Raw genomic sequence first — 14,202 nt, forward strand, 5'->3', positions numbered from 1 at the left:
GGTCACCGAGGTTGGCGTGCAAGCCGGCAAAAAGATACCCGGTCTTTGAGACCCACTCCGGGCGTTCGCAGTGCAACCCGAACCCATCTGCTCTGAAAGCTGCTGGGGAAATACCTCGGTGAGAAGTTAGACTTGGACCCGCTTCACAGCAGCCACAGGAGATCAGAGGGTGTCTGACTTGAATCGCGGCAGGCATTGGCTCAGGTCTCCTTGGCTTCCCCAGGCCTGGCCTCCACTGCCCTGGGGAGCAGTAATAAGAGAGGAATGAGGACTGCAGGGTCTCTTTCAGACTGGCTCTTAGTGCAAAGTTTTCCAGCCTTTGCTTGAATCGTTTGGTCTGGGAAGGAGTATGCCATAGGCACTTTTGGTGGGAGAAATTAAAAGCCCAGGTTACACAGCAGAGGATGGAGAATTTTGACATTCTTACGTGATATTGGGTGTACGAATAAATAAGTATGAGCCATTTCTTGAAAACATTTTTATTGGAGTTTGAATGGGGTGTGAGTGTGAAGGTTCAGGCTCCCTTATTGTGCCTGAAAGCTTACAGAGTGTCAGTCACTCTGTAGCGTATCAGCAGGATTATTTTCCAATGCATTTTACACCATTGTTTGTATACTTTTCTTGCCAAAAGGATTATTGACTTGCTCTGTATATTCCCCCCCCCCTTTTCTTTTAAATCACTCCCATCTAAGGAGGCAAGCAGCTTCCAGAGACACAAAGAAAGCAGACTGCAGTGAATTGGGCATGAATTTTTCTTGAATGATGAATAGACATGAGTGCTAGTGCGACTATTTTATGTTATTTTAAGCAAGAGCATTGTTACTAAGATGGATTTGGGCAAGGTTGCTAGGCCTCTGGATTGACAATTTATATTAACTGTACACTAGCTGGAAGCTGTTTGATTTTTCTCTGAATTTTTTTGATCCATCCTTTTTTGATTTAAGGTTGTAAATACTTCGTCTAGCTGATAGCCACTGACTAGCCTCAGTAATAAAGCTTTTGTTCAAAAATTATAAATCTCATTCAAAAGCTTTACCTCTAAATGTCAAAAGTCTTTATTGTAATGCCTACATTACCACTCTCTGAAGACACAGGCATCAGCTAGCTCTGTTTTATCAGCTTTCTATTATCTTCATCAGTAGAGAAGATCAAAAGAAAGGTTCGTCCTGAAGACTATTAACATTTGACTTTAGGATTCCACCAGAAACAAATCCCTCTACCTGGCAAGCAAGTTCTCTTTCTTAAAGTGGTTCACCCCATATTTCCTTATTTAGAACGATGATAGGACCAGATATTACTCAGCCTGGAGTGACTTCTTTGCCCCTCCTTTCCCTGTTGTTGAATAAGAACTGGCTCACAGAAAAAAAGAGAAAGTATGTTCATATGCCTATTATTGGAAAGTATAAATGGCTGGAATTAACACTGAGTGCTGTAATCTGGAAAGTGACGAAAGTGACAAAGTCTCAAGTCACTTTTATTGAATGATCTCATCGTGTTTAGCTTTACTCCTTATGGAAAGAAAACCTAAGGGCAACTGATAAAGTGACTGACAATACAAACTGCGATTGGCATTCGTGGAGAAACCTGCTCTCCCACTGGGCCTCACCGGTGGTGACCACCTTGCCAAATGATGTAAATACATGATTTTTGTTAGCTTGTGGGCATGTTCACCAGCAAAATGCTGACTTTTCTGACTGAAGAAATGACAGACTTGCACCCTGCGATGACCGTAAAATCAACTAATAGCTGAAGAAATCCATTTTCCTTTTTTATAGTTTTCTTTCTCTCTAATTAATAATGAATAATTGTATATTTTAAGATGGGGTTTCACCACAATGGCCAGGCTGGTTTTGAACTCCTGACCTCAGGTGATCCACCCACCTTGGCCTCCCAAAGTGCGGGGATTACAGGTGTGAGACACTTCGCCCAGCCATGAAGTAATATTAATTGAGATTTAATGTGACAATACAAGATTGTCATATTCAACTCTCCCAATAGCTCTACAAGGTGGGTATTATTTTTAAACTCAATTTCAAATGCCACAGAAAGGCTAAGTAATTTACGTAATGCCACACACCTAAAAAGTGGTGAGCTGGGATTAGAACTAAGGTGATCTGGCTCCAGAACTCAGGACTTTAACTTCTCTTAAGAGAAAGAGAAAGAACTATCTTTGACCTCCCTAAAATATAGCTAGCGTTTTCTTCTCCCAGAAAGTTTAGGACTATTTCATCCCAAGTATTCCTGCAGGATAATTTCTTTTTAAGACAATAACTCTACATAGCAAAATGAAATGCACTTTTGGCAGTTGTTTGATTTGAGCCACTTAGGTAGTAAAACCAGGTAATTATTAGATTGCAAAATCCTGGAGACAGGAATTATCTTTAAAATACTATGTTGCACTATGCACTGTAAATTTAACACCGACCTTATAATGTTTATTGAAAGACTTATGAACCAGGCCCTATAATACTTTTTGTCACTGTTAATCTGATTGTCTGGTTTGGCTGCCCCAAGGATCACAACTACGGGACAACAAACCTTCACTTATTTTGCACTTCATATACACAGCTTCAGGCCAGGAAGCAACGTACTTGTAATAATCCTGAGAACCGTGGAATGTTAGCAATTATTCTGGACAGACATTTCTGGTTAGCACTATCTTGTCTTATTTCACTGTATGTTTTTTATCTGTCCACAGGAAGGTTGCAGTCACTGTCATATTACTTAATTTTCCATTTCTCTTAGAAGGGATTCAGTCTGTGGTTGTGTGAGAGTAAATTATGGGGGCTTCATTTATTAACAGTTTTCTATAAAATCCCCTTCATATACAGAGCCTGCTCTTAATTGGGCGGGGGTTGAGGGGGTTAGGGGGTTGCCTCGATGGCCTTGGTTTGCTTACCCAGTGAAGGTTCCCTCCTGAGGATCTGGAAGGAGATGATTGCACTGTTTGCCAGGAAGGTGATGGAAGAATCTCTGTGCAGCTGTATTTGAGCAGAAGAACCCCCGGCCCCCGAGACCCCGCCCTGTTTGTGCCGGCCAGCCCCGAGGCCCCGCCCACCTCAGGCCCAGCCCCGGCGCGGGCTCAGCAGCCGCTTTGCCTGGCCGCTAATGACTGAGCAGAGGCGCTTTTGTGGCTTTGCCAAATTTCTGAGCCCTTACGTGCGTACATTAAAATTCTAAATTATTTATCTCGTCTACCATACAACAAATTCATTCTTTAAAGTTTTGACTGAAGAAAAACTACAGACGGAACTTACAATGCCATTAAAAAAGCTGCACTCTGAAAGTCAGAGCCCTGTGTTCTGGTTGAATGGGGTAGGTCAGGGAAAAGAGAACCTGTCTGCGTGCTGTGAAACGCTTTGAAAGGGGCTTTGAAAGCGAGACTGAGAAAAAAATGACAGAGCGTCTTTGGTTTAGTCAATATGGTCATGGATAACCTATAAAATTCCCAGTTCTTCCCTTGCATTGATATTTTGGTTCAAAATGCTTTCTTCTTTATATGATTTTTGCAACCAATCCAAATTTAGGACTCCTCCCCTTTTCCTTTTTAAACCTTGTATGAGATCTAGGAATTTAAAAGCACTACAACATGCTTTGAAAAATATTGACTTGGTTATTTATGTATTTATGCGTTTATTTATTTAGCAAACCCATTTGCGGAGCTACATGGCCTACCTACACAGAGGTAAAAGCTTTTAGAGAACTGAAGGTGTCTGATAATACCAAATTTAGCAAGTTGCACAGTGCCTAACATACCAAGTTCTTTAGTATCCTTTCCTTGCCGGCATACACGTCAGTCCTGTTCTCAGAATTCAGTGACTCCTTGTCTCTCAATTCACTCCTGTCTAATAGGAAAAAAAACAAACAAACAAAAAAAAACACCTTCCTCTCCACTTTCTTTTTTTTTTTTTTTTTTGAGATGGAGTCTCACTCTGTCATCTGGGCTAGAGTGCAATGGCATCATCTCAGCTCACTGCAACCTCTGCCTCCCGGATTCAAGTGATTCTCATGCCTCAGCTTCCTGAGTAGATGGGATTACACGCTTCCGCCACCATGCCCAGCTAATTTTTATACTTTTAGTAGAGATGGCGTTTCACCATGATGGCCAGGCTGGTCTCGAACTCCTGACCTCGGGTGACCCACCCGCCTGGGCCTCCCAAAGTCCTGGGATTATAGGCACGAGGCACCACCCCCGGCCTCCTCTCCACTTTCCAAGTCTTTTTGCAAATTCCCTCCCCCTTTGGTGCCTTTATGACCTCATTGATTCTCCTTTTTTTTTTTTTCCCCAGGCTTTTCTTATGCTTCTTTAATAGTGACTTCGGTTGGTCTCACTTCCACCCCGCTACCCTCCAGGCCCCCCACTCCCACCTATCTACCCCCTGCCTCCCGCACCCCCCACACACGAATGTGACACCTTTAATGTACACCCCGCAGCCCTCATTTTTCCTTCTCCTTAGACTCTGCTACGGGAAATCTTGGTCCCTCACTGCCCCCATTCATCTGCCTGGCTCTTTGTGCTTGCATGACTTGAGCGGCCTGTCACTCCCACTAGCAAAGTCTCCTCATCCATCCACTCTGTTAAACTCTGAAACCTTTGTCTCCTGGACTGTGCTATAATCCCTAAAATAGGCTGTTATGTTTTTCACCTCTGCCCTACCCTGTTAGTACTGCCTTACTTATTAACCCCTTTCAATTAAATCATTATCTGAAGGATACCTGTAACTCAGATTGCTGACTGGGCCTGTTCAGTTTTAAGCGGACCCCAGTGAATATGAGAGACCCACACTTTATTTGTATGTAGAGGCAGATTGATCAAAAAGTCCTTGAAAAAAAGCATGACCTAGGGTCTGTGAAGTTTTGAAGGGGCAGAGGCCTGGTCTTTTATGCTCTTGTATTAGAGAGGGCTTTGGAGAAAGGCACTTCTGTTTCTTGTGGCTTATAGCTCTGTGACCTAAGGCAAGTTAAGGTCTCTGAGCCTCATTTTACAGCATTATCTGTAAAATAGGGATAAGAATAACTGCCTCATGCTATTGTTCGAAGACCTGAGATAATATGTGAAATGAAGTACTTACCATGGTTCTTGGCATATAGTAAGCAGACATGCTCCCCGGCCCCAGCTCTCTTTGTATAGTAGATGCTCAATAGATGTTGAAAGGATGGTGTGTACTTAAGACTTAGTGACAGAATTATGTCAAAATCCCAGTTACTGGGTTAAGATGGTTGAGTATTGTTGAGTATTCCATGGGCCTGATGTGTATTATAAGCGTAGGGCCCTAATAGCATATGGCCCCACTTGCTAATATACTGATGGCTTGGTTCCTTCATTATTGTTCATTGGACTCGGTATTCCTGAAATTACAAGACTTTGCTCATAGAAGATACTCAACAATATTAAGTTCATTGTTGCATTATGAAATGTATACCTAAATAACCGTTTAAGAGGATCCTAACACTATGTAGAAAAAAAAAAAAAAAAAAGCATAGGCTTTCTTTCAAATCCCACCTTTGTTACTTTCTAACAGTATAATTTTATACAAGCTACTTTAAACATCCTTTTCCTCCTTTATAAAATGGGAAAAATGCCTGTCTTATCAGATAGTTATAGGATATAATATATGACAATTGTCCTTTCTAGCAGACAGTAGGCATTTAATAAACGTCAGCTATCGTATGATGTTATACACACATACACACAAAGATATACAGATATATGGATTTGGACGTATTATAGATAAAAGTTTAAGAAAAAGCATTCCCTATGACTGTTTACCCATAACAGAAATATCAGTGAGGAAAAGAGAACTTCATCAATTTAAAAAACCAAAGGTAAAATCTAAAGAATGTAAGTTGGGAGTCCATGAGAAGTTGAGGGTAAACTCCCTTATCCAATTGCAGTCAATTCGAGTGACGTACGTGTGAAGTAAGAGGTCTTGGTTATCTATTTTTAGATCATTTTAGGGTCAGAAAGAAATCGAAACAAATTGGTTTGAAATGCCAACCACTAGGACCAAGGCAATACTCTGCAAAAACATATAGACCAAATTACCAGGACTTCTTGCCAAGACAAATGAAACAGGGCCATTGGGAAGAAATATTATATTTCCAACTTAAAATGCCAGAGAATAACTGTTGGTTTCCTAGGTGATAGATGATTGCAAAGAGTACGGGCATGAAAAGGGGACACACACACACACACACACACACACACACATACACACACACAAACTCTGTTTATTCTTTGCCAACAACACCCCCATCCATCTTATTTACTTTGAACATTCCAGTCATCTCTCTGCAGTGATTCCTTCTGGCTAATGATGACTCTACACAGCTAGGGAACAAGACAGCCTAGCTGCAAAAGACTATCTTCCTGAACAATCTTCATTTTAAGATAAGTGGCCTTGTTTGGTGATCTTTTCTACCCTTCACTGGAAAGGGTGGCTCTCTTAGAAGACAGTTTGACTAAACAATAAGATCTAGGTGAATTTGAGGAAGATAGAACAGGCACTCCTGAAATATGGTTAGTGGTGGTGGTGACAGCAGTTTTTCATGGCTGAGGTAGGGAGTGGAGGCAGCTCTCATGGAGATACTAAAGTTGCCAGTGGAATGCTTTCCAAAACATATGCCTGGGGCCCACCATGGACTACTAAATCCCAGTTATTGTTTAAAAAGAAAAAAAGAATAACTAGTATTTAGTAGGAGTCTCTTTCTCCCTAACCCCTCCCCAACCACTACTGGTGCTTAAATGGTGTCTAAGTAGATAGTTCATGATCCTTATTCAAAGGCCTGGTCCAGTGATTTGTAAGTGTCGTGTTTTGCAAATCTCAGTCTTGCAAATTAGAATTCCTCCTGATGTGACTAACATGTCAAGGTAATAGTTATATGATGTTACCAAAAATGTCCCTCATGTGAAGTGTTACTTTTATGCTCACCAGAAACAAAGATTGAGCAACCATGAATATGTGAAAGCAAAACCATTTCAAGTAACAAAAATATTTGATAGCTCTTTTGAAGTTAATTTTAATTCCTTTCTTTACTGTGTGTGTGGCAGGGGCAGGGAGGTGGATTAATTATCTGTGAAACCCAATAGAAAATTGTGGTCACCAAAACGTATGTAAAGTTCAGATTTGAACCAGATCTTCTTTCTACTTACTAAGGCATTAATGCATTTAGATAACATGATGTGTCATTAACATTTTTCCTATTTTTTTTTTTTTGTTGTTGTTGTTAGGCAGAAACTCTATGCTGTCTCTTGGTCACTGTGAGTTAGCCTTAATCTCACTGATTCATGATAGTTTGTTTTGTAATTTAGTGTCTCACTCCGCAGGAGACGAGGCTAACTGAGGACTCATCTAGAGGACTCTTCAAGAATGAGCTGGGCTTATCTGGCCCCCAACACCCTCCACCTCCCAAAATAACCATAACAGGCAAAGCCAGACACAGAAAATGGCAGTAAAGTGGACTTCTAGGCACTCCAGCTACTTCTGAGTTTTTAGTGTCAGGACACGTCAGTCATTTGTCGATGAGGTTTCTTTTCTTTTCCTTTCATTCTTTGGTTCTTGTTACTAGTCATTGTGGTATGACTGAGAATTTGGCAGGAAATGGGTTTGTGGACCCGCAGTGTGGCCCCACTAGCACAGCAGCACAGGCATAGCAAAACGTCGAGCCCTCTTTCCCTTGCGTGCTCTCCTGGGGCAGAACTCCAGCATTTTCTCTGCTTCCCTGACCCTCTCCACTCAGAGCCCAGCATGACAAGCACACCTTTAAATGAGCTGAAAAAAGGGAACAGCAGACATGCAGGGAGCCTGCCAGCCTCCTTTCTCTTAATAACCCCTGTCATAGCTGGGTGTGATGGATCACACCTGTAATCCCAGCACTTTGGGAGGCCGAGGCGGGAGGATCACGAGGTCAAGAGATCGAGACCATTCTGGCCAATATGGTGAAACCCCATCTCTACTAAAAAATACAAAAATTAGCTGGGCGTGGTGGTGTGCGCCTGTAGTCCCAGCTACTCGGGAGGCTGAGGCAGGAGAATTGCTTGAACCCGGGAGGTGGAGGTTCCAGTGAGCCAAGATCGTGCCACTGCACTCCAGCCTGGCACCTGGTGACAGAGCGAGACTCTGTCTCAAAAAAAATAAAATTAAAAAATAAATAACCCCTGCCACTGTGGAGCTGGACTTCTAGGCAATCTCACAGAGGCCCAGAGGCCCTGGAATAGATCTCATTTCCTTACAGAGATCATCTTGTCAATTAGAGAACTCATACGACTGAATCTAAGATTCTTATCAGTGCCTAGCTCTTTTTCTCCCAAATCCCAAATTCAACCAAGGCAGATCCATAATCAACAAATACACTTGCGTTCTCATCTTTACTTGTTGGTTTCAAAAATATTTCTTTTTTTGTGAGTATATATTCATGTTTTACAAACCAAAAGAATGGGACATATGGTCTGACACAGGGAAAGATATTTGAAACTGGGACTGCCTGGGAGAGTCTGGGGCCACATGGTCACTCTAGAGAATGTCGTCAAGAGCTGCTCCTAAGATCAATCCGCTGTGAAGGCACTATCCCACCTCCCTTACAGCAGGCTTTTGCAGGAAACTATCTAAGATTGTGTATGTGTGTGTGTGTGTGTGTGTGTGTGTGTGTGTGTGTGTGTGTGTTTTACATAGATGCTCCCTTTCCTTTTCTTTGCAGAAATAGGCATCTTTAGAAATGAAGGCAAGCCCATTTTGAAACAGGGACTTGTTTGGAACACCTGAGAGCGTTAAGCAATGCAGGGGATTTGCATCCAATTGTTCTTGTTTTAAACAAGAGCTCTCGCCTCTTAGCCTGCAGCACCTGAATTGAGCCTCCTGCCTCCCTTATTAAGATCTTAATTACAGACCCAGCTTAGTTCATTGCTGAAGGGAAAGAATTTCTTTCTCTGAAGTGTGTCTTTTGGTGCGGCAGGTGTAATCATGATGAGATCATTTCTGGATTGTTTTATTTTTTCCCTAGGGGGATTCTTTTTTTCCAGGGTGAGAAATACGGTTCTTAAGACACAATTTCATGAGCTCATCCTGGTGCAGTAATAACTGTGATTTGGTTTTATAGAGACCCTTTCTTCTGAAGAAATCAGAGCATTTGGAGTATACAAGTTCATGATTAATCATATTTTTATAAAGAAGAACATGTCTATTAATATCTATTTTGCAGACAGGGAAACAGAGGCACAAAAGGCAGAGATTTGATTGTCATTAATTTTAAAATGTGAAGACTAATAGACCCTCCTAATTCAGTCCGGCGTCCATTCCTCTATCCAGTGTTTCTCAGCGTCGGCGTGATTGACATTTAGGGCCAGGTCATTCTTTGTGGTAGGGCTGTCCTGTGCACCGTAGGATGTTTAGCAGCATCCCTGGTCCCTCTGCCCAATGGATGCCAGTAACACACATGTGCCTGCAGATGTACATGCACACACATTGCCACAACCAAAATATGCCAGTAACCATTGCCTGTACCCAGAGGGGACAAAAATCCTTCCTAGTTGAGAACCAGTGGTCTAATCTCTTCTACCCTTCCTGCTTAAAAATAACTTCCTTACTGGTTTTACATGATAGAAGAACAAAAATACCCCATAGAGCTGAGTACCACAATTTTATCATTACTGATGTTGAGCTTCATATAAAAGGTCCTAACCAAAAAGCAACTTCCTCTTATAGGCCTAGTCCCAGTTTGTTTCAGTGAATACCACAAAATACAAAGAAGCACAAAGTTTCATTCAAGTTCAATGTAAAACCCATCAAACCATCTCTAAGGCAGCTTTAACTGTCTATAGTATTTCTCTGGCCCCCCCTCTATATAATATATACCTCATCATGGACCATGTATTTAGAGCTGGGTCTTTAAGAAAGCTATTTTATTCTCATAAACTGGTGTATAACATGTGCGTGTAAGAGCTTGTCTCGACACCTCGGCACTGAACAGTTTCACAATGAGGTTTTTTTGTTCCCTTTGCTCCTGCCACCTTTCCCCAGTCTTCTAACTGAGAAGCTGCAGCTTCGAAAATTCTTCCTTGAGACGGCTCAGCAGCTGCATTGCTGACAGTGTATGACTGTACACAGCTCTCAGCCAAGTGTGTGAATCTGTTTTTTAAAACTCTCTGAGGACCTCACAAGTGAAATAGATAATACCAATCAGGCAGCAAACCCAGGTCAGGTGACATCTAAAAGAGTTCCGGGGAAGGTGGCATCCCATTTATATCAACTTGGTTCTGGCTGGTAGCTGGGCGGGAGTTGCCAGGATGGGTATGCCTTTGTATTGGTGGGTTTAGATATAACCTTGGGCTGCATAGCTTGGTGAATGAAGATAAGATGGATGGGAATGTAAAAATAGGAACCTCTGGCCAGGCATGGTGGCTCAGGCCTATAATCCTAACACTTTGGGAGGCCAAGGCGGGCGGATCACAAGGTCAAGATATCGAGACCATCCTGGCCAACATGGTGAAACCCCATCTCTACAAAAAATACAAAAAACTAGTTGGGTGTGGTGGTGCGCACCTGTAGTCCCAGCTACTCGGGAGGCTGAGGCAGGAGAATGGCTTGAGCCCGGGAGGCGGAGCTTGCAGTGAGCTGAGATCGCGCCACCGCACTACAGCCTGGTGCCTGGCGACAGAGTGAGACTCTGTTAAAAAAAAAAAAAAACAGAACAGGAACCTCTTTCTCTTCTTTCAAACACCTTATCAGATGTTATAACTTGCGAATTTTGACTCTGAGAAATGACATCATGTTGGAAATATATTGTAATATAGTGGATTGGAGTCTCCTACTCTGTCATAACTTAATTCTGATTTCTCTTACCTGAGTACCTGGATGTTAGGGGGATTTGTCTAGACAGGCAGATAGATATGGTCCAGTACCAACACTGTAATGCTGCCTGAAATCCAGATGGTTGTTTTATTGTTAATAAAATCTATCCTATGGGTGAGTGGGTGTCAGGCCTTCATCATTATATGGTGCCTATCAGATTTATCTATGGACAGAACCTGGACAGAACCCTGAAAAGAGCTTGTGCCTGCCCCACATTTTTGACCCCTTGCCAAGATACTGTACTGAAATCTATCAAAACCGGGCAACCTGGGACAAATGCTTCTAAATTTCAAGGCTTAATAGCAACAGTGCTGACTTCTAAGCTGCAGAAGATTCTCAGGAAGGGCATCCTTGTCCAGTAGGAAAAAAATTCTAGATTAAGAGATGAACCAGATGCTAGCTCTGGCTCTGCTGCTAATCTAATACAAGATCCTCTGGACTGTCAAATGAGGCAATTGGGTTGGAATGGTTTCTTCTTACTCTGGAATTTTATTCTAGTCAATTCTGGTCGAGATGTGGGTGATTTCTGGTTCCAATACCTATAAAAAACCTAGGTGTTCTTCCACCTTCTTTAAGACTCTCAGGAGTTGCTTTGGTAAACCTCAAAGACCAGATGAGTGAAAAACTGAACTCAGCAGTCAAATTCATCTTCCACCATGGGCCAGGAAATAATAGAAGTCGACTGTGACATTGCACGTATACATACATAAATGCACATCTGCCTACTAACCCTTTGCTTTGTGTAGAAAAAAAAAATGACAAATTTTTTCTACACAAAGCAAAGGATTTGCCCTAGGATTTTGTCAATTACATAGAATACAAATCCTAGCATATGAATGCTTCTGTCCAGCATGAACCCTAAATCAAGCAAGAATAGATGGCATTCATTCAAGTGCGGGGACATTGAGAAGCCCAGCTTTCGAGGAAGCCCTTTTCAACTGCGCAGCTATGCTGTCCGTATCATGTTACCCAATCTGGTCAGACAGAGATTTCTTTCTGAGATCCAAATATCCAAATTTGCAATAAGCATCAGATCTTTTCACGAGCTCTCAAAAAGTGACTTCGCTTTGGTGTATGAGCCACTAGAATCGTGTCGGGTTCCAAATGATCCCTCATCAGATAGGATTGGCCAGTGTGGAAGAGATGTTAAGATTCCCAAGCCCCAAATCTTGTTTCGGATACTGGGACAACGTTCTGGAAATGCAAAAGGAATTTGCATCCCTGAACTTAAGGAGTTCATAGTCTTGAACAGGGCAATCCAAGTTGTACTGTAAAGAAATAGCATGATCGAGAACTGGAAAGGGAAACAGACTTTGGATAGATACCCATTCCAGTTACGTGGAAGTAACCACACACAGGGCTCCGCCCCACAGCACATCCAGGAGTCGTAACAGCATCTCTTACCTTTGGGAGGCAAGTATCTAATGTCACATTTCTCAAACCTTCTCCCACTCAGACATGTCCAAAGGAAAATGCTATAGCTAAAGTTCACAAAGCTGGAAAATCTAAGAAAACTTGAGGATTCGAGGCAAAGTGAACAAAATCAAGATTCAGAGAGGGTCCAAGATATTCACATAAGCTTTATAAGCATCATAGGGGTCTAGAAAAAGCACTTTCCAGAAAACAAAAATCACTGCCTGGAATGCAGTCTAGGTGCCAGAGGAGTCCTTGGTGGGAAATGCTGACCACCCCACTCCAGTGGGCAGAGGATGCCAGGGATTAGTGAGATGAAGTGGGGTCTTGCTGTTGCCTTTCTGAGGGCTCGTTCAGATCACCTAGTGAAAAGCGTGTCAGAACATAGTCAACAAATAGTATTGGGGGAAAATTAGATTATCATAGCATATCTTATATTGTATCAGAACATATCATATCTTCTGTCTCCTATACCTGAAAGCTTCATGTCTGCCACTTAATAATCTCAAGAGGAACCAACTCAAAAAATTCAACATTCCAGATCTTCAGACTCAAGAACCTAAGTGTAAACCAAGTATTCTGATAATTAAAATCTGGACACTTACAGACAGCCATGTTTTCTGACTATGGCTGTTTCCTTCTTTGGGGAAAGCCCACACCCCCCTCTATTCCAAAGGTGATGGTAGGAAAGAGAGGACAAATGTAGCCAAAATGGTTTGCAGTCCTTAGACCAAAGCTGGTTTTTGTCAGTATGCACAAAAGCACGTGAGCCTTTCTTTCTCTTCCCTGTTGTGCCCTGAGACTGACCTTGACCATGTTCATCCCTCAGCCACCTGCCTTAGGACCGACTTCCTTGACGATGGCCATTTCCTGGAATGTGTCTGTTTCTCAGGGTCTGTCCTCTGCATGCATTTGTGCGTGCAGGCACGCGAACCCACAAGAGTCCAGGCTAAAGTTTTGGGGGGCTGGGTACAGGAAAGTCATGTCATTGAGAATGGGGCAGCCCTGAGGCCTTGGCAGGATCTCCTGTATGACAAATATAGAATGAAGCAAAAATAATCAGAGGAAGCCGGGCCATTGATGATGCTATCGGTCCTAGTGGGGTGATACAACAGACATTGTGCCTCTTCAAAGGACTGCATGAGTGGTCACGGAAACTACGAGTCACACCTCTCCGTATTTGGAAAAGCAGATCGTTCCTCTGACATAGGAGTAATAAGCTTTCTTGACATTTTGATAGCAGTAAAGGAAGGAAACAAAGGCAGGGAGGAGTTGGAGGTAGGGTGAGGGGCAGAAGTTGTCATGTGACCTAGAGCTCTCTGTACCGCCTTCTGGTCAACTGTACAGTATTTTCTTCCCACTCCTCAGGCATAGCTTGGGAACCAGGAACAGCAGAACCCAAGTGCTCTGGCAAAGTGTTTGAATGGTGCTCTGTCACCTAGTGCCAAACGCAGATTGCTAGACTGACGGGAGAAAAGCTCTTAAAAGAGACCATTGTGTTTAATCTCACTGGGATGGTCAGTTCCTCTTGGCCTTCCTGTTTGCTCCATAGTTACGAACACTAGTTTCAGGGGGGTCAGGCTCCCCATCTGCGTCATCATCCTGTTTTAATAGGGAGGGGCAGGCACTTTTCCTGCTGTCTGTCTCCCGTCGTCTCTGGCTGTGAGGCTTGAGTGATGTAGACATGACATTTCTCTTTCTGGTTCATTCATTTTCCCCACTTCCATCTGAAAATTCTAACGAAATGTCTTGCTGAATTCTCTAAGTAAAACAATTTCACCGTTCCTGCAGAGAATGAGGAAATCAGAGTCCTGAATCCATTTCAATTTAGCAAACATTTAATGAATCTATATTTTGTTTCGGATATTGGGGTAAAGTTCTGGAAATGCAAAAGGAATCTGCATCCCTGAATTTAAGGAGTTCACAGGGCAATCCAAGTTGT

At 42.5% G+C, this 14,202-nt stretch overlaps 1 protein-coding gene across 3 annotated transcripts in view; it reads left to right on the plus strand.

Moving 5' to 3' along the window:
* The window catches only part of NEDD9 (neural precursor cell expressed, developmentally down-regulated 9), a 190,240-nt gene that overhangs the window by 140,567 nt on the left and 35,471 nt on the right, over window positions 1-14,202 (plus strand). The window contains exon 1 of one of the 3 annotated variants that reach the window (XM_037737830.1): window positions 1,863-2,007. The exons of the other annotated variants lie outside the window; for them this stretch is intronic. The gene's annotated coding sequence lies outside the window, so the exon portion shown is untranslated. Of the gene's footprint in view, window positions 1-1,862; window positions 2,008-14,202 lie in introns of those variants that run through there. 3 annotated transcript variants of the gene reach the window in all.

This window comes from Cebus imitator, unplaced genomic scaffold, assembly GCF_001604975.1.
Source record: "Cebus imitator isolate Cc_AM_T3 unplaced genomic scaffold, Cebus_imitator-1.0 Scaffold43, whole genome shotgun sequence".
In the NCBI taxonomy this organism is placed as follows: domain Eukaryota; kingdom Metazoa; phylum Chordata; class Mammalia; order Primates; family Cebidae; genus Cebus; species Cebus imitator.